The sequence below is a fragment of the Neophocaena asiaeorientalis genome, unplaced genomic scaffold (genome assembly GCF_003031525.2).
Source record: "Neophocaena asiaeorientalis asiaeorientalis breed wild unplaced genomic scaffold, Neophocaena_asiaeorientalis_V1.1 scaffold283, whole genome shotgun sequence".
In the NCBI taxonomy this organism is placed as follows: Eukaryota; Metazoa; Chordata; class Mammalia; order Artiodactyla; family Phocoenidae; genus Neophocaena; species Neophocaena asiaeorientalis.
Genome location: NW_020172827.1, coordinates 2,604,297 through 2,629,162, shown reverse-complemented (window position 1 = coordinate 2,629,162; position 24,866 = coordinate 2,604,297). Strand labels below are relative to the sequence as shown.

The following is a 24,866-nucleotide window of genomic DNA, read 5'->3' as shown; positions in this document are numbered from 1 at the left end:
ACACTTCCAATGCTGGTGCTCAGGCGGACGAACAGTGAGGCAGGAGCCCTGGGGACAATCAACCTCACCTGGAGGCTGCTGAGGAGAAGTTCTGCCCCTCCCCGCCAGGTATGAGGACTCCCAACTCAGCACGAAGCATTTACAGAAGAGGGGTCTGCACCCTCAGCGCCCCAAGAATGAGGAACGGGACAAAAGGCAGAGGAGGAGTTTGCCACCGGCAAAGCCCATGAAAAATTCCTGGAGATAAAAATAGAATCTGGGCAATAAAGTAAAGTCTAACCTTTTTTTCCTTTGTGCTTTGCCTAATTTCACTTGCTCCTAAAGTTCCGCAGGCAGAGGCCTCACACCTGGCACTGCAGAGCCGATTTCCTAGTGCAAAATGGCTGGGCCGAACCTCAGCTCGCGGGGCCCCGTGCAGACTCCGCGACATAGAGCCTGAGTTCAGCCAACCCGCCCCTCGAGAGCTCCGCCCCCTCCCTCCCGCTGACGCTGCCGGGATCCCTACACAGCAGCCCGGCCCACAGCCCGCGGGGGAGCGCATGCTCTCACCTCTCCATTCTCTGATCAAAATATAAAGTTTTCCTTTGCTTCTGAACCAAACTCAGTCTCGTTCTGTTGACTCCAATGACGCTGGGCAGGGGGACCCTTGTTGGGACCCACTCTGGAGGATCAGTAACAGAAATTGAGAACATTGTAACTTCAATGAATAGATGTGTGAGCCAAACTGTAATTAACATAGAGCAGTGTATAAGGCTCGTGTAAAATAAGATGTTTCTAACACTTCCATTTGATGTTTCCATAACTTTACTATAAGCAAGTTCAGTGGAGGGGTTTGTCTTATTTGTCAGGTCAACATTAGAGAAATGAAGTGATTTCTTTCCAAGGATGTACATCTAATAATCTTGGCTGAAGCTTCAATCTTGTTTTGAATGCTTTTCCATTGAATATGATATCTCTCTTTCAGCTCCCCCATTTCTGAGAAGTATAAAATCTTATAATTTATTATTACCAAAGGGGAAACGCGGGAGGAGGGATAAATTAAGAGTTTGGGATAAACACATACACACTGCTATGTATAAAATAGATCATCAACAAGGAACTACTGTATAGCCCAGGGAACTACACTCAATATTTTGTAATAACCGATAAGGGGAAATATTCTGAAAAACAATAGATATCTATATCTACATCATCTATCAACGACAGATAAAACGAAACGTAAAGGAGGCCGACGGTGAGCGCTTCTGACCCTGAAGACTTCAATCATCTAAAGCTTGGAATCTGCCTACTGCCCAAGGCCCTTAATGAACATACACATACCCATAGCTTAAAAATTTCCCAGTTTGTGTTTCCGGGAGACACTGATTTGGAAAAATCTCCCGTGTTCTCCTTACATGCAGGGGATTCTTCCTACAGCTAAAACATGCCTGTGACACCCAAAAGATGGTACACCGTTTGATCAGGAAGAGTTTGGAAAAGACACGTCATCTCCTCAAATCCTGGTAGTCGGGTTCACCCCTCCAACCTCTTTCCTAACAAGCTCCCCACTTGGAGAATCAGCACCTTTAAACTCCTGTTTTGTACAGTTTGCAATTTGTCCCGAGGATGAATGGGAAGAGGGGGAACCAATGAGAGACTAGCTCTAGGTGTTTGGACAAGCACATGTCACTCTAATTTCCAATCAGGAAGAAGAATTAACCAAAGGCTCAGCCTGCCCCACCGGAACCAGAATAAGACCTGAAGCAATCCTGCAGTTTTGTGGCCAGTGCACAAAAAAGCGAGTTGAAAAATGGAGCTCAGGGGCACTGCAATTCACAAACCTGCAGAGTTATAAAGGACAACTATCATCCAAAAATATATTGAGGTGAGGCAACCAAAAGGATCTGAAAGCAAGGCATAATTGCAGGAAACAGTTTTCAAGACGTAGATTGGACTCACCTTCAAAGCACATGAAAAGTGGCAGAACTTCGCCAATGATGCAGTTGGCCAAAAAGGGCATATGTGTTTTTCCTAAATATATTCAGAAAAATCGCATACGTGCTTTTTGGCCAACCAAACAAGCAGGCAATGCAAGTCAGCACTACAAAGAAGTCTTACTTCACATTGGTCAAAAGGGCCACCCTGGAAAAGTGTAAAAACCACAAATGCAGGACAGGCCAGGGAGAAAAGGGAGCCTTGTTACGCTGATGGGGGGGGGATGTAAATTGCCAATGGCCACTCTGCAGAAGTGTATGGTGTTTCCTGAAATATCTAAAAAACAGAGCTACAGAGCATAGGGCACTTCCACTCATGGGCATATATCTTGGGAAAACCAAAAATCGACAGGACACAGGCACCCCAAGTTTAGTGCTGCTCTGTTTACAAGAACCTCGACTTGGGTACACCTTAAATATCCCAGGAAAGAGAAAAATGGATAAAGAAGTTGTGGTACTTACGTACAATGGAATATCACTCAGCCATGAAATCAATGTCATGAGGCCAGTAGCAGCATAATGAGTGGATTTAGGTACAATGATTCTAAGTGAAATAAGTCAGACAGAAAAAGAAACTTATCATAAGATATCACTTAGAGGGGGAATCTAAAAATTGCTACACATGAACTGAATTATAAAACAGAACAGAGTCACACATTTAGAAAACACACTTATGGCTGCTTAAGGGGAAAGGTGAGGTGAGATGCTGCATAAAAGAAGAGTTTGAAATTAGCACAGATACCGTTCGATAAACCAAATATGTAACGGAAAAGACCTACTCATTGCTCAATGAACTGGACTCAACACACCCTATTCACCGGAGAAGAATATATCTGAGTAGTAAGAATCTTTTTTTTTTTTTTTTGCATCGGCAGGCGGACTCTCAACCACTGCGCCACCAGGGAAGCCCTAGTAAGAATCTTAAAACGTGTATATTGATATCTCTCTGTAAGTAAATGAAGTGGGTGTAAAGCGGCATGAACACAGCATTGAAAATCAGCTAAACCCCACTATAAAAATAAATTACAAACAAAAACAAAAACAAGGACAGTGAAAGTGAGAAAAATTCTTACAAAATTCATTCAGGGGCTGTGATGCAACCTGGATTGACCACATCTAGACCCACAGCTGGATGAGACATAGGCTGGACACTCTTGGGGCTGAGAGGATTGGTGAGTTTGGGTGAGCAAATGCAGACCCTTTAAAGTAATACTGCGTGGTACCCATTCCATGGGTCCCAAATCTCCAGATTCAGGGGAATCTTCCTACAGCTAAAACATGCATGGGAAACCCAGAGGATGGTACACCGTGTGATCAGGAAAGGTTTCTAAGACGCACCTCATCTATTCATCTCCTGGTGCTCGGGTTCGCCATTCCAGCCATTTTACTAACAATCTCCCCACTTGGAGAATCAGCACTTTTAACCTCCTGTTTCGTACAGTTTGCAATTTGTCCAGAGGATGAACGGGAAGAGGGGGATCTGATGAGAGACCAGCTCTAGGTGTTCGGACAGGCATATGTCACTCTAATTTCCAATCAGGAAGAAGAATTAACCAAAGGTTCAACTTGCTCCCTGGAACCAGAATAGAGTCTGAAGCAATCCTGCAGATTTGCGGCCAGCTCCCAAAAAAGCAAGTTGAAAAATGGAGCTCAGGGGCACTGCAATTCACAAACCTGCAGGGTTATAAGTGATAACTATCGTCCAAAAATATATTGAGGTAAGGCAATCAAAATGATTTGAAAGCAAGGCAGAATTGCAGGAAACAGTTTTCAAGACGTAGATTGGACTTGCCTTGAAAGCACATGAAAAGCAGCAGAACTTTGCCAATGATGCAGTTGTCCAAAAAGAGCGTATGCGTTTTTCCTGAATATATTTGTAAAAATATAAAAATCCTTTTTCCTGATATATATATATATGTAAATACATATACACACACATATATATATGGTAATATATCCACAAAGTAAAAAAAAGAAATTAGCTATACTAAAGAGTATACAGTAAAAACTAAATATTTACCATGTGTATTCCCAACGTTACCACCCAAAGGCAATCACTCCTAATGGTTTCTTACGTATCCTTAAGCAGTCCATGCACATAACAAATTAACACACACACACAAAAGTATATGTGTATTCTCTCTCCAATTAAAAAAAAATAGCATATGCTGCAAACTGTTCTCCATTTTGTTTTTATCACTGTATCTTGGAGACTATTCTATATTAGTACAGAGGTATCTGCCTCATAAAAAATTTTTTAAAATTAAAGGCACAAAACAAAATAGTTTCAGGGCCTAGAGGAAATTACTTTTGAGGAAGGCTAAACAGATATTATGGGGAACTTATTGGTTATTAGGAGTATAAAGAGGAATTAGAAATCATTTCTACCTTCTAGGAGTCACATATTAGGAAATACACTCATATAAACAATTTAGCAATTGTTAATACCGTATGATGTGATATTATGCTATACAGTGGCAGCACAAAGGATTAAGTAATCAACTCTACTTGTGCCAGGAACAAATGTTAAGCACTTCATGGGCATTAACCCATATATGACTTACCACAGCCCTATTACATGCCTGCAGGGGGTCTTTATTAGTCAGGGTTTGATTAGAAGTTCCGCCAGTTGAGAGACTGCACTAAGATGCAAAAGTTGCCCTGCTATATATTTACCAATAAAACAATCACTTATAAAACTAGTCATCAGATATCCCTCCTCATGTAATATCTTTCTGTTCCCATTAGCCTATTTGCAAATTCATTCCAAATTGTTTGCAAAATGAAACTGCAAATCTATTGCAGAAGATGTAGGACTTTCACGAAGTCATGGAAAGTAATAGTGGAGAATTCCTCAAATCACAAGCAAAGCCAGAAGAATATTATAAATATAACATTGTTATGGAAGTATACTATTTAATAATTGAGGAAGACAAACTCCAAAAGGGTAGTGGCATTTCACAAGAAAATGATTTGAATGCAAAAGAAAGGAAAAGTAAAATGTCTGTTTCATATATCATGGTAAGCAAAGGCAAAAGCCTGGAGTAGATAAACAAAAGATAACAACAGAGTGGTACCAATAAGTGTACCACTACAGAAAATCATCAAGTCAAAAAGGAAGAGAACAAAAGAAGGAACCAAGAAATAACAAAACAGCCAGAAAACAATTAACAAAATGGCAACAGTAAGTCCATACCTACCAATAATTACTTTAAATGTAAAGGACTAAATTATCTAATCAAAAGACATAGAGTTCTTGGGACTTCCCTGGTGGTCCAGTGGTTAAGACTTGGCGATTCCACTACAGTTCTGCAGCCTGTGGAAGGAAAACCACATGCACAGAAAGATAGACAAAATGAAAAGGCAGAGGACATTGTACCAGATGAAGGAACAAAATAAAACCCCAGAAAAACAACTAAATGAAGTGGAGATAGGCAACCTTCCAGAAAAAGAATTCAGAATAATGATAGTGAACATGATCCAGGACCTTGGAAAAAGAATGGAGGCAAAGATTGAGAAGACGCAAGAAATGTTTAACAAAGACCTAGAAGAATTAAAAAAAAAACACCTAGAAGAATTAAAGAACAAACAAACAGACATGAACAATACAATAACTGAAATGAAAAATACACTAGAAGGAATCAATAGCAGAATAACTGAGGCAGAAGAATGGATATGTGACCTGGAAGACAGAATGGTGGAATTCACTGCCACAGAACAGAATAAAGAAAAAAGAATGAAAAGAAATGAAGACAGCCTAAAAGACCTCTGGAACAACATTAAACACAACAACATTCGCATGATATGGGTCCCAGAAGGAGAAGAGAGAGAGAAAGAACCAGAGAAAATATTTGAAGAGATTATAGTGAAAAACTTCCCTAACATGGGAAAGGAAATAGCCACCCAACCCAGGAAGCGCAGAGCGTCCCATACAGGATAAACCCAAGGAGAAACATGCCAAGACACATAGTAATCATACTGACAAAAATTAAAAACAAAGAAAAATTATATTGAAAGCAGCAGGGAAAAATGACAAATAACATACAAGGGAACTCCCATAAGGTTAACAGCTGATTTCTCAGCAGAAACTCTACAAGCCATAAGAGAGTGGCACGATATATTTAAAGTGATGAAAGGGAAGAACCTGCAACCAAGATTACAATACCCAGCAAGAATCTCATTCAGATTCGATGGAGAGATCAAAAGCTTTACAGATAAGCAAAAGCTAAGAGAATTCAGCACCACGAAACCAGCTCTACAACAAATGCTAAAGGAAACTCTCTAGGTGGGAAACACAAGAAAAGAAAAGGACCTACAAAAACAAACCCATAACAATTAAGAAAATGGTAACAGGAACATCCATATTGATAATTATCTTAAACGTGAATGGATTAAATGCTCCAACCAAAAGACACAGGCTCGCTGAACAGATACAAAAACAAGACCCATATATATGCTGTGTACAAGAGACCCACAACAGATGTAGGGACACATACAGACTGAAAGTGAGGGGATGGAAAAAGATATTCTAAGCAAATGGAAATCAAAAGAAAGCTGGAGTAGAAATACTCAGATAAAATAGACTTTAAAATAAAGAATGTTACAAGAGACAAGGAAGGACACTACATAATGAGCAAGGGATCAATCCAAGAAGAAGATATAACAATTATAAATATATATGCACCCAACACTGGAGCACCTCAATACATAAGGCAACTGCTAACAGCTATAAAAGAGGAATTTGACAGTAACACAATAATAGTGGGGGACTTTAACACCTCACTTCCACCAATGGACAGATCATCTAGACAGAAAATTAATAAGAAAACACAAGCTTTAAGTAACACAACAGACCAGATAGATTTAATTGATATTTATAGGACATGCCATCCAAAAACAGGAGATTACACTTTCTTCTCAAGTGCACATGGAACATTCTCCAGGACTGATCACATCTCGGGTCACAAATCAAGGCTTGGTAAATTTAAGAAAACCAAAGTCATATCAAGCATCTTTTCTGACCACAACGTTATGAGATTAGAAATCAAATACAGGGTAAAAAACGTAAAAAACACAAACACATGGAGGCTAAACAGTACATCACTAAATAACCAAGAGATCACTGAAGAAATCAAAGAAGACATCAAAAACTACCTACAGGCAAATGACAATGAAAACACGACGATCCAAAATCTATAGGATGCAGCCAAAGCAGTTCTAAGAGGGAAGTTTATAGCAATATAAGCCTACCTCAACAAACAAGAAAAATCTCAAATAAACAATCTAACCTTACACCTAAAGGAACTAGAGAAAGAAGAACAAACAAAATCTAAAGTTAGTAGAAGGAAAGAAATCATAAAGATCAGAGCAGAAATAAATGAAATAGAAACAAAGAAAACAAAAGCAAAGGTCAATAAAACTAAAAGATGGTTCTTTGAGAAGATAAACAAAATTGATAAACCTTTAGCCAGACTCATCAAGAAAAAGAGGGAGAGGACTCAAATCAATAAAATTAGAAATGAAAAAGGAGAAGTTACAACGGACACCGCAGAAATACAAAGCATCATGAGAGACTACTACAAGCAACTCTATGCCAATAAAATGGACAACCTGGAAGAAATGGAGAAATTTTTAGAAAGCTATAACCTTCCAAGACTGAACCAGGAAGAAATAGAAAATATGAACAGACCAATCACAAGTAATGAAATTGAAACTGTGATTAAAAATCTTCCAACAAATAAAAGTCCAGGAACAGTGATTAAAAATCTTCCAACAAGTAAAAGTCCAGGGACAGATGGCTTCAGAGGTGAATTCTATCAAATATTTAGAGAAGAGCTAACACCCATCCTTCTCAAACTATTCCAAAAAATTGCAGGGGAAGGAACACTTCCAAACTCATTCTATGAGGCCACCATCACCCTGATAACAAAACCAGACAAAGATACTAAAAAACAGAAAATTACAGACCAATATCACTGATGAAATTAGATGCAAAAATCCTCAACAAAATACTAGCAAACAGAATCCAACAACACATTAAAGGGATCATACACCATGAACAAGTGGGATGCAAGGATTTTCAATATACACAAAGCAATCAATGTGATACATCATATTAACAAACTGAAGAATTAAAACCATATAATCATCTCAATAGATGCAGAAAAAGCTTTTGACAAAATTCAACATCCACTTATGACAAAAACTCTCCAGAAAGTGGGCAAGGAGGGAACCTACCTCAACATAATAAAGGCCATATACGACAAACCCACAGCAAACATCATTCTCAATGGTGAAAAATTGAAAGCATTTCCTCTAAGATCAGGAACAAGACAAGGATGTCCACTCTCCCCACTATTATTCAACATAGTTTTGTAAGTCCTAGCCACGGCAATCAGAGAAGAAAAAGAAATAAAAGGAATAATAATTGGAAAAGAAGAAGTAAAACTGTCACTGTTTGCAGAAGACATACTATACACAGAGAATCCTAACGATGCCACCAGAAAACTACTAGAGCTAATCAATGAATTTGTTAAAGTTGCAGGATACAGAATTAATGCATAGAAATATCTTGCATTCCTATACACTAACAACAAAAGATCAGAAATAGAAATTAAGGAAACAATCCCATTCACCATTGCAATAAAAAGAATAAAATACCTAGGAATAAACCTACCTAAGGAGACAAAAGACCTGCACTCAGAAAACTATAAGACACTGATGAAAGAAATCAAAGATGACACAAACAGATGGAGAGATATACGACGTTCTTGGATTGGAAGAATCAATATTGTGAAAATGACTATACTACCCAAAGCAATCTACCGATTCAATGCAATCCCTATCAAATTACCAGTGGCATTTTTTACAGAACTAGAACAAAAAATCTTAAAATTTGTATGGAGACAGAAAAGACCCCGAATAGCCAAAGCAGTCTTGAGGGAATAAAACAGAGCTGGAGGAATCAGACTCCCTGACTTCATAGTATACTACAAAGCTACAGTAATCAAGACAATATGGTACTGGCACAAAAACAGAAATATAGATCAATGGAACAGGATAGAAAGTCCAGAGATAAACCCATGCAACTACGGTCAACTAATCTGTGACAAAGGAGGCAAGGATATACAATGGAGAAAAGACAGTCTCTTCAATAAGTGATGCTGGGAAACCCAGACAGTTACATGGAAAAGAATGAAATTAGAGCACTCCCTAACACCATACACAAAAATAAAAACAAAATGGATTAGAGACCTAAATGTAATACAAGACACTATAAACCTCTTAGCAGAAAGCATAGGAAGAACACTCTTTGATATAAATCACAGCAAGATCTTTTTTGATCCACCTCCTAGTGTAATGGAAATAAAAACAAAAGTAAACAAATGGGGCCTAATGAAACTTAAAAGCTCTTGCACAGCAAAGGAAACTACAAACAAGACAAAAAGAAAACCCTCAGAATGGGAGAAAATATTTGCTAACAAATCAACGGACAAAGGATTAATCTCCAAAATATATAAACAGCTCATGCAGCTCAATATTAAAAAAACAAAGAACCCAATCAAAAAATGGGCAGAAGACCTAAATAGACATTTCTCCAAAGAAGACATATATATGGCCAAGAAGTACGTGAAAAGCTGCTCAACATCACTAATTATTAGAGCAATACAAATCAAAATTACAATGACGTATCACGTCGCACCAGTTAGAATGGGCATCATCAGAAAATCTACAAACAACAAATGCTGGAGAGGGTGTGGAGTAAAGGGAACCCTCTTGCACTGTTGGTGGGAATGTAAATTAATATAGCCACTATGGAGAACAGTATGGAGGCTCCTTAAAAAACTAAAAGTAGAATTACCATAGGACCCAGCAATCCCACTACTGGGCATATACCCAGAGAAAAACATAATTCAAAAAGACACATGCACCCCAATGTTCATTGCAGCACTCTTTACAATAGCCAGGTTATGGAAGCAACCTAAATGCCCATTGACAGAGGAATGGATAAAGAAGATGTGGTACATATATACAATGGAATATTACTCAGCCATAAAAAGGAACGGAATTGGGTCAGTTGTAGAGACGTGGATGAATCTAGAGACTGTCACACAGAGTGAAGTAAGTCAGAAAGAGAAAAACAAATATTGCATATTAATGCATGTATGTGGAACCTAGAAAAATGGTACAGATAAACCAGTTTGCAGAGCAGAAATAGAGAGACAGATCTAGACAATAAACGTATGGACACCAAGAGGGGAAAGTGGTGGGTGTGGTGTGATGAATTAGGAGATTGGGATTGACATATATACACTAATATGTGTAAAATAGGTAAGTAATAAGAACCTGCTGTATAAAAAAATAAATAAAATTTAAAAAAAAAGACTCCGCGATTCCACTGCATGGGGCACAGGTTCAATCCTTCGTCGGCGAACTAAGATCTCACATGCCACATGGCGCAGAAAAAGAAAAAAAAAAAAGGAAGACACAGAGTGTCTGGTGTCTGAATGGATTACAGAAACAGTAAGACCTAAGTAACTATATGCTGCCTATAAGAGACTCACTGAAGATTTAAGGAAACACACAGATTAAAAGTGAAGAGATGGAAAAAGTTATTCTTTATAAATGGAAGCCAAAAGAAAGCAGGAGTAGCTATACTTAAATCAGATAAAACAGACTTTAAGCCAAAGACTGCAATAAGAAACTAGGAAGGTCATTATACAGTGATAAAGGGATCAATGCAAAAACAGGATATAACATTTGTAAATACTTATGCAACCAAAATATGAGCACCTAAATATATAAAGCAAATATTAACAGACCTGAAGGGAGAAATGGCAACATAGTAATAGTAAGGGACTTTAATAGTCCCTTTCAACAACGGATAGGTAATACAGATAGAAAATTAATAAGGAAACATTGCACTCCAACTACATTAGACCAGATGGCTTTACCGGCGAATTCTACCAAACATTTAAAGAATTAATACGAATCCTTCTCAGACTCTTCCAAAAAATAGAAAAGGAAGGAACACTTCCAAATTCATTTAATGAGGCCAGCATTAACCTGATACCAAAATAAGACAAAGATGCCATGAGAAAAAAAAAAAAAATTACAGATCAGTATCCCTAATAAACACAGATGCAAAAATCCTCAACAAAATATTGGCAAACCAAATTCAACAATATATTGAAAGGACCGTGTACCATGATCAAGTGGGATTTATTCCAGGAATGCAAGGATGGTTCACAATCTGCATATCAATCAATTTGATATCCCTCACTAACAAAATGAAGATAAAAATCATATGATCATGTCAATAGATGTAGAAAAAGCATTTACAAAATTCAACATACATTCATGATAAAAACTTTGAACAAAGTGGTATAGAAGGAGTGTACCTCATAATAAAGGCCATTAGGACAAGCCTCCAGGTAACATCATACTCAATGGTGGAAAGCTGAAAGCTTTTTCTCTAAGATCAGGAACAAGAAAAGGATGCCTACTCTTGCTACTTTTCCTCAACATAGTACTGGAAGTCCTAACCAAAGCAATTAGGCAAGAAAAAGAAATACAAAGCATTCAAATTGAAAAGGAAGAAGTAAAATTGTCTTTTTTGCAGATGACATAATATTATACATAGAAACCCCCAAGGGTTCTTTCAAAAAACTGTTAGAACTAATAAATGAATTCAGTAAAGCTGCAGAATACAAAATCAATATACAAAAATTAGTTGTATTTAAAAACACTGACAATGAGCTATCCAAAAGAGAAAATAAGAAAACAATACCATTTACAACTGCATCAAAAGAAATAAAATACCTAGGAAAAAATTTAACCAAAGAAATAAAAAAATTGTATAATGAAAACTATAAAATATTGATGAAAAAGTGGAAGAAGACACAAGTAAGTGGGAAGTTATTCTGTGCTCATCGATTGGGAGAATTAATATTGTTAAAATGTTCATACTACCTAAAGAAATCTCAAATTCAATGCAATACCTACAGGACTCCAATGGCATTTTTCATAGAAATAGAATAAACAATTCTAAAATTCATATGTAACTACCAAAGGCCCCAAATAGTGAAAGCAATCTTGAGAAAGAACAAAGTTGGAAGTATCACATGTCCTGATTTTAAACTATATTACAAAGGTATAGTAATCTAAACAGTATGGTATTGGCATAAAAACAGACACATAGATCAATGGGACAGAATAGAGAGCCCAGAAATAAACCCATGCATATTTGGTCAATTAACAAAGGAGCCAAGAATATACAATGGGGAAAAAATAGTCTCTTCAATAAATGGTGTTGGGAAAACTGACAGCCACAACAATGAAACTGGACCTCTATCTGATATCATATACAAAAATCAATTCAAAATGGATTAAAGACTTGAATGTAAGACCAGAAACCATAAAACTCCCAGAAAAAAAGCATAGGGAGTAAGTTCTTTGACATCAGTCTTGTTGATGGTGTTTTGGGGTTTGTCATCAAAAGCAGAGGCAACAAAAGCAAAAAATAAACAAGTGAGACTACATCAAATTAAAAGTTTCTGCACAGCAAAGGAAACCAGTAGTAAAATGAAATGGCCACCTATGGAATGTGAGAAAGTATTTGCAAATCATATATTTGATAAGGGATTAATACACAAAATATATAAAGAACACATAAAAACTGGGCAGAGGAACTGAATAGATATTTTTCCAAAGACATACAAAAGGCCAACAGGTACATGAAAAGGTGCCCAGGATCACTAATCATCAGGGAAATGCAAATCAAAACCACAATGAGGGGACTTCCCTGGTGGTGCAGTGGTTAAGAATCCGCTGCCAATGCAGGGGACACAGGTTCGATGCCTGCTCCAGGAAGATCCCACATGCCATGGAGCAACTAAGCCCATGTGCCACAACTACTGAGCCTGCAATCTAGAGCCCACGAGCCACAACTACTGAGCCCACATACCACAACTACTGAAGCCTGCACACACCAACTATTGAAGCCTGCACACCTAGAGCCCATGCTACACAACGAAGACAAGTCACCGCAATGAGAAACCCACACACTGCAACGAAGAGTAGCCCCCGCTTGCTGCAACTACAGAAAGCCCGCGTGCAGCAACTAAGACCCAACACAGACAAAAAAATATAAATAAATTAAAGAATTTAAAAACTCCTTATCTTAAAAAACAAATGAAAAAACCCTACTCAATGTAAAAGTTGTGAGCTAAGTTTTATTCAGGGACCTTAGAGAGGACTATAGCACAGGAGACAGCCTCTCAGTAGCTCTGAGGGGCTGCTCTGAAGAGGTAGGGGAAGAGCCAGGATATACATGATTTGTGGGGTTGGGAAATACATGTAGTCAAGCATGTATCTTGGTAAAAGATGACTGCTAATCACAAAGAACAGATATCTAAAGTTAGTAATTGTAATGCTTTTCTGCGTATGGGAAGATTCAAGCATTTGGAGTCATTGAAATTTTTCCTTAGATATGGATCGTAGCTATCTAGGAGCTCAAAGCACAGAATATTTCATGCTGTTCCCCACCCATCCCATCCCATTCTTTTTTTAAAAATTAATTAATTAATTAATTTTGGCTGTGTTGTTTTCACTGCTGCATGTGGGCTTTCTCTAGTTGTGGTGCATGGGCTTCTCATTGTGATGGCTTCTCTCGTTGCAGAGCATGGGCTTTAGGCGTGCAGGCTCAGTAGTCATGGCTCGCAGGCTCTAGAGTGCAGGCTCAGTAGTTGTGGCCCATGGCCCCACTTGCTCTGCAGCATGTGGGATCGTCCTGGATCAGGACTTAAACTGTGTCCCCTGCATTGGCAGGTGGATTCTTAACCACTGTGCCACCAGAGAAGTCTCCCCCCATCCCATTCTGAATTCCCCTCAGAGCGCACAGATGGTGAGCTATCTCAGTGAGTTGCAACTTAACCCTTTTATAAATGGGATGATAAGCCACACTCTGTTCTTTTTGTTGAAGTCTTGGTTTGCTGCCATGAGGGGCAAATGACTCCATTTTGGGCCTGTTACTTTTTTTTTTTTTTTAACATGAGGCTGTATTGTATAATTGAGATTTGCTATGAGAGTAGAATTTAAATGTTCTCACCACACACATGCACACAAAAGATATGTGAGGCAATTGATGTGTTAACTATGTAGATGGAGGGAATCATTCACAATGTATATGTGTATCAAATCACTACAAATATTTTACAATTTCATTTGTCAATTATACCTCAATAAAGCTGAATTTTTGTTAAAAAATTAAAACATCTTTCAAAAATGACCCTTTGGGGACACACAGCAAACTTGGGCTGAAGTCTTGCTCCTCCAACCCAACTGTAAAGATGCCATAATAGCAAGAAAGTTGATAGATTCCAGCACTTAACATAATTACTGTAAGAAAAGCCTGGGGGAGAAAAAATAGTGATTCAGTTCCTGAATGGGGAAAAAAATGACAGTCAATATGTAAGAGTGCCAATACCATGAAAATGGATATTCTGGGTGAGAACTTAACTGTGCTTTTTTTCTTTCCCTCTCACATTGTTTCTTCAAGATGGTTTCCTAAAAATTGATTTGCATATATAATTTTATCAGATAATGCCAAATTCCTTTGCATGCAGTTATACAATTTTGCATTTCCATCAGCAATGTATGAGAGTGTCTGATAATTCATAACCATGCTCATGGAGTATGTTGTCAAATTTTTGGATTTCTGATAGGTGAGAGAGTTGAGAGTTGAGAAATGGTGTCTCAGTGTTGTTTATTTACATTTATTTATTTATTTATATTTTTGGCTTAGTCGGGCCTTAGTTGCGGCATGCGGGCTACAGAGTGCGTGGGCTCTGTAGTTGTGGGCTTAGTTGCCCCACAGCATGTGGGATCTTGGTTCCCTGACCAGGGATCAAACCCATGTCTCCTGCACTGGAAGGTGGATTCTTAGCTATTGGACAACCAGGGAAGTCCCCCAGTGTTGTTTTAAACTGACTTTCTTATGAGTAAGCTCGACTGTCTTTTTGTTTAAAAGACATTTTTCTGTCGTTTTTGTGAACTACCTATTTGTGAATTTTGTCCATTGTCCTATCATGTTATGGATCTCAGTTTCTTAATGTAAATCAGCCTTTTGTCTGTGGTACAAGTTGCAGTTTTTCATTTGTCTTTTGCTATGTTTGTAGCCCTTTTTGTCATGCAAAAAAATATTTATAATCTTTAAACACTTACATGTATCAGTCTTTAGTATCATTTCTTCTGATTTTGGGTACTAGTTAAGAAAAGATTTCCCCTCTCCCAGTTCTAAAGAAATTTATCCCTGTGTCTTCTAGGGCTTGTATGGTTTCATGTTTTTAATTTTAGATCTCAAACTATTTTGCTAATGTTTTCAAGTCTTTCATATTCTTACTGATTTTCTATCTACTTGTATCAAACTATGACTGTGGATTTATCTATTTTTCTTTTCTGGTTTGTTAGTCTTTTATTTCATGTATTTTGAAGCTCTGAATTAGGTGCATATACAATGAAGGTTGTTATGTCTTTATGTTGAACAAATCTTTTTATTATTATGAAATGTCCTCTTTACCCCTGGTAATATACTTGTCCTAAAGTTTACTTTGTCTCAGATTAATATAGTTCAGCTTTCTTAAGAGTAATATTTTCAAATTTCTTTTAACTTATGAGTTTTAATATTTAAGAATATATTATATTCTTGCATATCTATATATACATTATATATATATGTGTATTATTTAATTGGTTCCTTTTAAAAGCCAGTATGATCAACAGAAGAATGGCATAATGATGTCAAGTAACATTGCTTGACCTCTTCCTATTTGTTCATTTATTAGGCATGTATTATTTTTATCATATCAATAGCAGAATAAAATGTAATTTTGAAAAAAAAAAAAGAAAGCCAGTATGAAAAATCTCTGCCTTTTCATTTTGGTGTTTAGATCATTTACACTTAGTGTAATTTTCCACATGGTTAGGTTTAAATTTACCATTTTGCTATTTGTTTTCTATTTTTCTGATCTGTTCATTGTCCCCTTTTTAATATTTTCCTGGTTTATTTGAATTATTTTATTTAATTTCCACTTCTGGCTTATTAGTTATATATATATATTTTTGTTGTTGTTGTTGTTGTTGATTTATTTATTTTGGCTGCGCTGGGTCGTAGTTGCAGCATGCGGGAGATTTGTTGTGGCATATGGCATCTTTAGTTGCAGCATGTGGGCTTCTTAGTTGTGGCATGCGAACTCTTTAGCTGCGGCATGCGTACAGGATCTAGTTTCCTGACCAGGGATTGAACCCTGGCCCCCTGCATTGGGAGTGTGGAGTCTTACCCACTGGACCACCAGGGAAGTCCCATTAGCTGTATTTTTGTATTAGTTTTTTAGTGGTTGATCTAGAGTTTACAATTGCATCTTTAACTTATATTCTATCTTCAAATACTATTATACGACATGATAAAATGTAAAAATCATACAAGTATACTTACATTTCTCCCATCCATTCTTTGTTGCTGTTCTTGTCATACATTTCACTTTTACACGTTATTAACCTCACAATACACTATTACTATTTTTGCTTAAACAGATATCTTTTAAATAAATTATAGTTTATGAGAATCATTATATTTACCATATTTATTATTTCTGGGATCTTTATTCCTTTGTATAAATCCAACTTTCTATCTTGTATCATTTCCCTTCAGCTTGGAGAACTTCAACATTTCTTTTACTGTAGTACAATATGTTACAGACCACCTCTCTCAGATTTGTCTGAAAATATCTTTATCTTACCTTGATTTTTGATGAATATTTTTGTTACATGAAAAATCAGGGTTTTTTTTCTTTCAGAGTATTAAAAATGTTCTATCTTCTGACTTGCCTAGGTTCTAATGAGAAAGCTGTTGTCATTTTAATCTTTGTTTCTCAGTACATAATGTGTATTTTAGTTCCTCTTATTGCTTTTCATTATTCTCTTTATCAGCACTTTTCAGCAATGTGATTATAATGTGCTTTGATGTGCTTTTCTTTTTACACTTACCCTGTTTGGGGTTAGTTGAGATTCTTGGATCTAGGGTGGTAGTTAAAAACAGTATAAAACAGTGTTATATCTGCATTCCATATGGTCAAGAAGCTAGAGAAAAGACTGAACACGCTAAGTAGAGACATGGAAGATATTAAAAAATCACAAATAGAACTCCTAGAAATGAAAACCATATTGTCTTAGATGAAAACCACACTGAAGTGACAGCATACTAGATATTGCAGAAGACTGTTCAGTGAATTTGAAGATAAAGCACTAGAAACCATCCCAAATGAAACAGAGAGAAAATTTACCACAGATTACCTTAAATTTCTGAGAAGAAAAAGGTGAACTTATTGAAATGAGATGAGTTCCAATGTGCTGGAAGATGTGAGAGAGGTAGGGAAGATTCTAAAAGGCAAACAGGATAGAGGTTTAGGAAAAAAGATAGATAAAATGATTGCAAAGAGCATACAAGACTATGCTGAGTTTGTATAACATAGTTTCTTTTAAGGATCCATTTCCCCATTAGCCACACTAGAAACACCAGAATAATTTTTGCCATTTCTCCTTTCTCTATTCTCTAAGCCATGCTAAATTAGTCTGATGAATTACTTTCCTGGTTTCTCTAGTATTCATTCTTTTCACTGACACCCTAGTTCTGGCTCTTTTTTCTGTTCGTCTGGACATCAATATGGTCTTCTAATTAATCTGCCATCCATTCTAAACTGTGTTGCCAAATTCTTTTTCCTAAGGCACCACTTTGATCATGTCACTTTTTTACTATAAAATCTTCAAAGGCTCCACTGCCCTCTGAATAAAAATTTGGACTGTGTTTCACCTGCATTTCAAAGTCTTACCTATTTCTCCAGCTTTCTGTCTTATGATATAACTGTACTAAATTATCTGTTATTTCCAACAAACTTTCATTTTACTGCCTCTTAATCATTAATGAAAACACTTACTGAGTACCTACAATGTGGCATTAGTCTAAATGACAGGGATAGTCACTTTCCTTCAACCTAGGTTCATGGAAATCTGATCACCTTCATACAAATCCATATAATGAAGTTTCTGAACTTCCAAAGTTGAAGATCAGACCTCAGATAGAGGTAAAATCACTACGGTACAGTCACTTAGGAAGTTTTACCTGAAATAACCAACTGCCATCTATGTTCAGAACATTATGGAATGAATTATTTGCATGAGGTTCAGAGAGAACACAGAAAACAGACCACAGAAAAATGCGTAAGAATCAGATTGAAATGAGTGAAAAAGGTCTAATTTGTCCTGCACAGAACAATTTCTCCTTGGGAAAGGATAAGTGATATGTACCACAAGAATGGAAAGTTAAAATTTCCCTGTGCTTTGGTTGAATGCTTTTGTACGTAGAACATGCATTTCATCCCTTTGACAAATATTTTTAAGTATCTACTAACAGGCCCTGTGCTTGGTGTATATGTCAATTTGAGATGGAGCTCCTGAAAAGGCCCAGAGTCAGAGAAATGAACATTTAGTAGTATTGTTTATGGTATTTATGTTTCTCCATGAATAAAATCAATGCCTTTTTGGCAGCAAAGTGAATTATTAAGGTGGGTAATAGTCTAAGTAGTGAGTACAAGTGAATTATCGGCCAAGAATCTACCATAGGAATACTGAGTAAGCATGACAATGTGTATTTCTAATGGGAAAAGTCACCTCAGATTTTAGTCTTCTATTAAAGATGGCCCAGACTCACATGTGAGAAAAGGAATGTGGACTTGTTTAGGTATTTAAGCATTTTCAAGGGTCCCTTCTAACTCTTAATATTATAAAGCTTATTGTCAAAACCAAATTTTTTGTATTTTCCGCTCTTAAAAGGCTACTTTTCCCAGACATTCTATGTCAGGTTTGTCAAAATACAGAGACAGATTTACCATGAAATTAATGAAAGAAACTTACGCTTTTGGGATCCTCACTTGCGCTGGCCCCTTTTAAATAAATAAATAAGTATTCACTTTTGTACCTAATTTTGACATGTGATTCCATATTGTTCTTTGTAGAAAGAGCCCAAGAATTGTATAAGCTTTAGGTCACAATACACCTAGAAATGCCTCTGGTAGAAACCTTATAATTACTGAAGTATTCTTGTTCACCTCATTTTATTTAATTCTAAGAATTACTATTTCATCCTTCAAAACTCTATTGGATTTTCTCTTGTCAATTTCTGCTGATACTATTTAGTTCAGGGCTTCCTCACTTGAAAACTGCATCATGATGATAGCCTGATAGTTGGTTTTCCTGACTGCAATCTCCCTTCCAAATAAATCTATTCTATGTAAAGATGGCAGACTAATTTTCTTAAAAAGAAACACTGCTTATTTTGCAAAATTCCCATCCAAACTCAAGATATTCTCGTGTCTTTCCACTATCACTGATCTTCTACACTTGGGATGCTTAAATGCCCAGGCAAAAGTGACAGTCAATAAGAGGATACTTGAAGCCACAAGAGAAATGTGACACATTTTTCTAGAGTATCATTTTTTTCTTGATAGCAAGTAATTTAAAAGATTATTTCCCCCCTTTTCTTTACTTGCATCAAAGAGATATCGAATTGAATGTAAAAAGATAAAATATTTTTGAGCTCAGATGCAGAAAATTAGATTCACTATTATTCTTGGCTCATGATACATTCTCACCACTGGTTCATTCAAGGCTCTCAAGCATTCATTCATTCTTTCATTCAAAATAATACAACAGGGGAATTCCCTGGCGTTCCAGTGGTTAGGACTCCGAGCTTTCACTGTTGAGGGCCCATGTTCAATCCCTGGTTGGGGAACTAAGATCCCAGAAGCCGCACAGCCAATAAATAAACAAACAAACAAATATCCATGAAGTCACCGCCAACATGAAAACTAGGACATGAATTTACATTGACATTCACCTCTTTGACCCTCCATCGCATCACCCAGCCTCTTCCCACTCAAGGTAACACTATCTAAATCACCATTCTCTTGCTTTTCTATTTAATATCACAGGTGTATATATATATATATATTCCTAAACAGTTTTGGGGGGGCAGCTTAGAAGTTATTAACTTTATAAGAAGTCTATCACATGCTGTATGTAATTCTTAGACTTACTCTTTTCACTCAATATTATGTTGCTAGGATTAATGCACATTATGGCATATAACTGCAATAAATTCATTTGGAGTGCTGTATAAATATATTCTAATTTATTTATCTATTCTTCTACTTGTAGATGGGCATTTGGGTTGTCTTCAGATTTTGATATTAAAGAGAATGCTCATATGAACAATCTTGTGTATGTCCTGGTACTTGTTCAAGTTTCTTTTGGGTATATACCTGGAGCAAAATGGTAGGTCAAGGGGTTTCCAAATGTTTATCTTTACAGGGTAATGATAAACTTTCAAAGGAGGCTGTACCAATTTATACTCCCACTAGAAATGACTAAAAGATTCTGCTGATCCACATCCTCTAGATATGGTCCAACTTAAAAAAGTTTTTTTAAGTTATGGTAACATAGGCACAATATCAAGCCTACCATTTTAACTATGTCTAAGGGTACAGTTCAGTGATATTAAGTACATTCATATTGTTGTGCAATAATCACCCACCACATCCATCTCCTGAACTTTTTCATCTTCCCAAACTGAAACTCTGTGCCCATTAAACAATAACTCTCCTCTCTCCTCTCCCCAGTCCTTAGCATCCACCATTCTACTTTCTGTGTCTATGGATTTCACTACTCTAAGTACCTCGTAGTGGAATCATACAGTATTCATACTTTTGTGACTGGCTTATTTCACTTAGTGTAATGTCTTCAAGGCTCATCTATGTTGCAGAATGTGTTAGAATTTCCTTCTTTTAAGACTGAATTATATATATATGGACACATTTTGGTTATCCATTCATCCATCTATGAACACTTGGATTGCTAAGTATAAGGGAAGAAGGGAAAATTGGAGTTTGAGTGAAAGAACTGGATAGGTTCAGTCTGGGATATCCAAACGGAAATGCCCAGTTGGCAGTTAAGTTACTAGGTCTGAGAATCAGAAAAGAAACCTGAGCTACAGATATTATTTCATGAATTATCAGTGGGTAAATGGTAACTGAAGCTACTGAAGAAAGCAAGATGACAGGGAAAGTGAATAGAATGAGAAAAAACTAGTTCAAGGATTATGTACTAGGTGGTTTAATAAGAACCAGTAACAATAACAGTTAACACTTATTGTGACCTTTCTATGAGCCGGGTACCATTCTAAATATTTTGCTCAAATAATTAAAAAAAACAACTTTGGACTTATTATTATGCCATTTTACATTTAAGGAAACCAAGGCACAATGCAGTGAAATAATTTGCCTGAAATTGCACATTAAATTGAGTGGTGAAGCCAAGATTTGAAGACAGGTAGCCTGACTCCAGAATTTTGTTCTCAACCCTATACAAACCTCACAGTAATTCTGGAAGGTAGGTATTTTTACTTCTACTTCATAGATTAAAAAAATAAATGAGGCTCAGAGAAATTAAATTAACTTGCTAGAGTAATACAGCTTGCATGAAGTAGGATTACGATTCAAACGTAAAGACCACATCCTTTAATACGTCAGTTATGAGAAGAGATTTAATTTCTCTCATAATCTTTTACAATGCCTCGCCTAGTACTAAATATTTGTATAAAAAATGGTATTATTATCCTTAATTATTACTACTAATAATGTAAGAACATTGAAGTTTAGCTCCAATTTACCTTTCACAGGAAGTTACTTGAGGTTGTACCACAACATAAAAAAAGTATAAACTAAGGCGGAAGATGTGGGTCCAGGAAATAGTGACTTGTACCCTAAAGAATAGTGAAAGGAAGTCCCAGTACAAAAGCCTTATAATAGTCATAGAAATTGGAGCAGGACAGTGAATTTTTGGACAGTGGTCTTCATGGAGAAAACTTTGAAATCTAAAAATTAGTACAATGAGACTTTAGAGATATGATAAAGGAACCTGGTAGCATGTAGTAAAGATGTCACTGAATTGCCTCTAGCACTGTTCTTGAACAAAAGGCATTAGGGTCATGATATTGTTGCCCTAGAGAAGGAAATGTTATCCTAGCAGACAGTTCTGTAGTAAATATTAACATAGGAATAATTGAAATGCTTTTTATTACTGTATTTCACTGATTGTAAGACTTTTCCCCCCATATTTTAAACTTCTGGATGGGATGCATCTTACAATCAATGGTGTGTCATGGTTTAATTATTTTCTTTCTTAATAGTACATAAAATAATAGTGCATCTTCTAATCAATAGCATATTGGATTTGATCAACTATGTGTGCCACAAACAGTTTTATATGCTTTATAATATTACTCTTTCAAATTTAATCTTCCTAACAGTTTCATGTAGCTGACGCTATTACTATTTTATAGACAAGGAAACTGAGGCTCAAAGATGTTAAACAAGGCTTCCCTGGTGGCGCAGTGGTTGAGAATCTGCCTGCCAATGCAGGGGACACGAGTTCAAGCCCTGGTCTGGGAATATCCCACATGCCGCAGAGCAACTAGGCCCGTGAGCCACAACTACTGAGCCTGTGCGTCTGGAGCCTGTGCTCCCCAACAAGAGAGGCCGCGACAGGGAGAGGCCCTCACATCGCGATGAAGAGTAGCCCCCACTCGCCGTAACTAGAGAAAGCCCTCGCACAGAAACGAAGACCCAACACACCCCAAAATAAATAAATAGATAAATAAATTTGTCTATTTATTTAAAAAAAAGATGTTAAACAATATGCTCAAGGACTGCTGTCAACTAAGTGGCAAAGCCAGAATTGAAAACCAGGTCTGGGGAATTCCCTGGCGGTCCAGTGGTTAGGACTCAGTGTTCTCACTGTCGGGGCCCTGGGCTCAATCCAGAAACCTCGTGGCATGGCCAAAAAGAAAAAAAACAGAAAAAGAAAACCAAGCCTTACTTCAAAGGTCATGCTCTGTTGCACCTCAACATTTACCATGGGCGATACAAAGTTGAATAAAAACCATCGAAGTTGAATAGTTCAGGTGGGATGAAGTTTTTCCAACTCCTCCAGAAAGAACCAATCTTGCCCTCATCTGTGCTCCCATAACATTTTATGAGTACCTCTGTGGATGTAAAATGTCACCTGCCATATCAGCAAACATAGGATATTGTGGCCATCAAGCCATCAGCCACTACATCAGCCCTGAGGCAACTCAGGATAGAGAAAAACAAACAGGCTGCTGGTCACCAAGCTGTCAGCCACTGCAGCTGTCCCCAATGGTGCAACCTGAGGGGATTCAGGATGGAGTAAAAAACAGGATACTGGCCCTAGACAGTTAAGGTGCATATCAAAGGAAGGATATCAATAAGCCCAAACTCTTGCATCTTCCCATACACAGCTAAATTCATTAACTTGAGATGTCTGGTTTTTCTTCAATTAGCAGTACTCTTTTGATTGCCAACTACCTGGTTTTTGTTGCAAAAACTCCTATATATCCTTGCTCCTCCCTTTCCTCTTTGGAGCAGTGTCTCAGAGCTGAAAGGCTGCCTCCCGGGCTTAAGGCCTCAGAAAGTCCACGCGGAATAAAATATAACTCCCAACTTTCAGGTTGCGCAATTTTTTTCAGTTGACACCTCTAGTATATGTTGTTATAATGTATAACTTACAGGGAAGTCAGTAGTAGTATCTTAATCACTCTTTCCAACCTTAACAGTGCTTACCACTGAGCCTGACACATGAAGAGAAGCTCAATATCTGTTAAAAGGAAACAGGGTCTCTGCCACTAAGTGTAAAGAGGAGACAAGAAAGGCACATATAACTAATAAAGGCCAAATATAGTGTTATAGGAAAATTATAAATAAAATGCATTGGAGTTTACAAGAAAAGAAAAAAACAATAGAGAGTACAGGTCAAGGGGAAACAGTTCAGCCAGCTTTCAGATTTTCCTACACACTCACACAGACACAGTCTGGAAAAGCTGAAAAGGCTGAAACCAAGCTAATGAGACAATTTCTCTACCCATTTTAAAATTTAATGAGTTACCAGCATTTATAGACTGAACTTGTAAAATTTCATATAAAATCATTTTCTTGAAAAATGGGAAGGTATTGGAAACTGGGTGCTCATTCTCCAAGGGAAACTGGTTGGATGTAGCAATTGTTCCCTTCAGATAAAGTTAGTGCTCCCTTGCTCATCGTAGTACCTCCCACCATTTTCTTACGCCCACCCAGTGTAAAATACTTTATACCTGACCATGATGGGTATTTGGGTTTAGGACCCCTTCTCAAGACAAACCGCTCACTGCTCTATTACACACCGGGTATTTTCAAGCACCGTGTCTCTGCCTGGAAAGACTCTGCTTTCTACAAAACCACTCAGACTTCTCTAAGCGACTGCTTCAATTCCTTCTACTAGCTTTCTCTGATTATCCCCTCAACCTGGTCACCGCAGCATTCTGGTCATACCTCTATTAAAACCCCAATCACACCGTATGTACAAGTTTTTCTCTTTTACTAGGATGTGAGTGCCTGGAAGCCAGCGGGCCACGATTCATTGACGTTCGCGCCCCAAATCCGTGGCCCGGCATCTAAACACAGGCATTCGGTACGTGTGTGCGGAAGTCAATCTCCCCACTTTACGCAAACCTAGGCTAAACTACCTACTCGACCTTAGATGTGGGACTGAGACATAAACGCACACGAGTCAAAACAAGTCGACTCTGGGCGAGAAGAAAGCACACCTCACCACCACCGCGAGAAAACGCTACCAGACGAGGTTCCGCCGCCGTAATTCTGTTTCAGCGGCTCCAGTTCCAACTCTCGCGAGATTCGGCCTGAGCGCCAGCCCATAAGCCCCAGAGAC

The 24,866-nt window shown here is 37.4% G+C and overlaps 1 long non-coding RNA gene across 1 annotated transcript; it reads right to left on the bottom strand.

The window, feature by feature from the left end:
* Window positions 1-551: 551 nt before the first annotated feature.
* On the bottom strand, window positions 552-24,847 carry LOC112397717 (uncharacterized). Its single transcript, XR_003002860.1, has 3 exons — window positions 24,745-24,847; window positions 2,436-2,517; window positions 552-661 (listed from the first exon to the last, which is right to left on the bottom strand). It is a non-coding gene; the product is annotated as an uncharacterized LOC112397717 (long non-coding RNA).
* Between the last annotated feature and the right edge of the window lie 19 nt (window positions 24,848-24,866).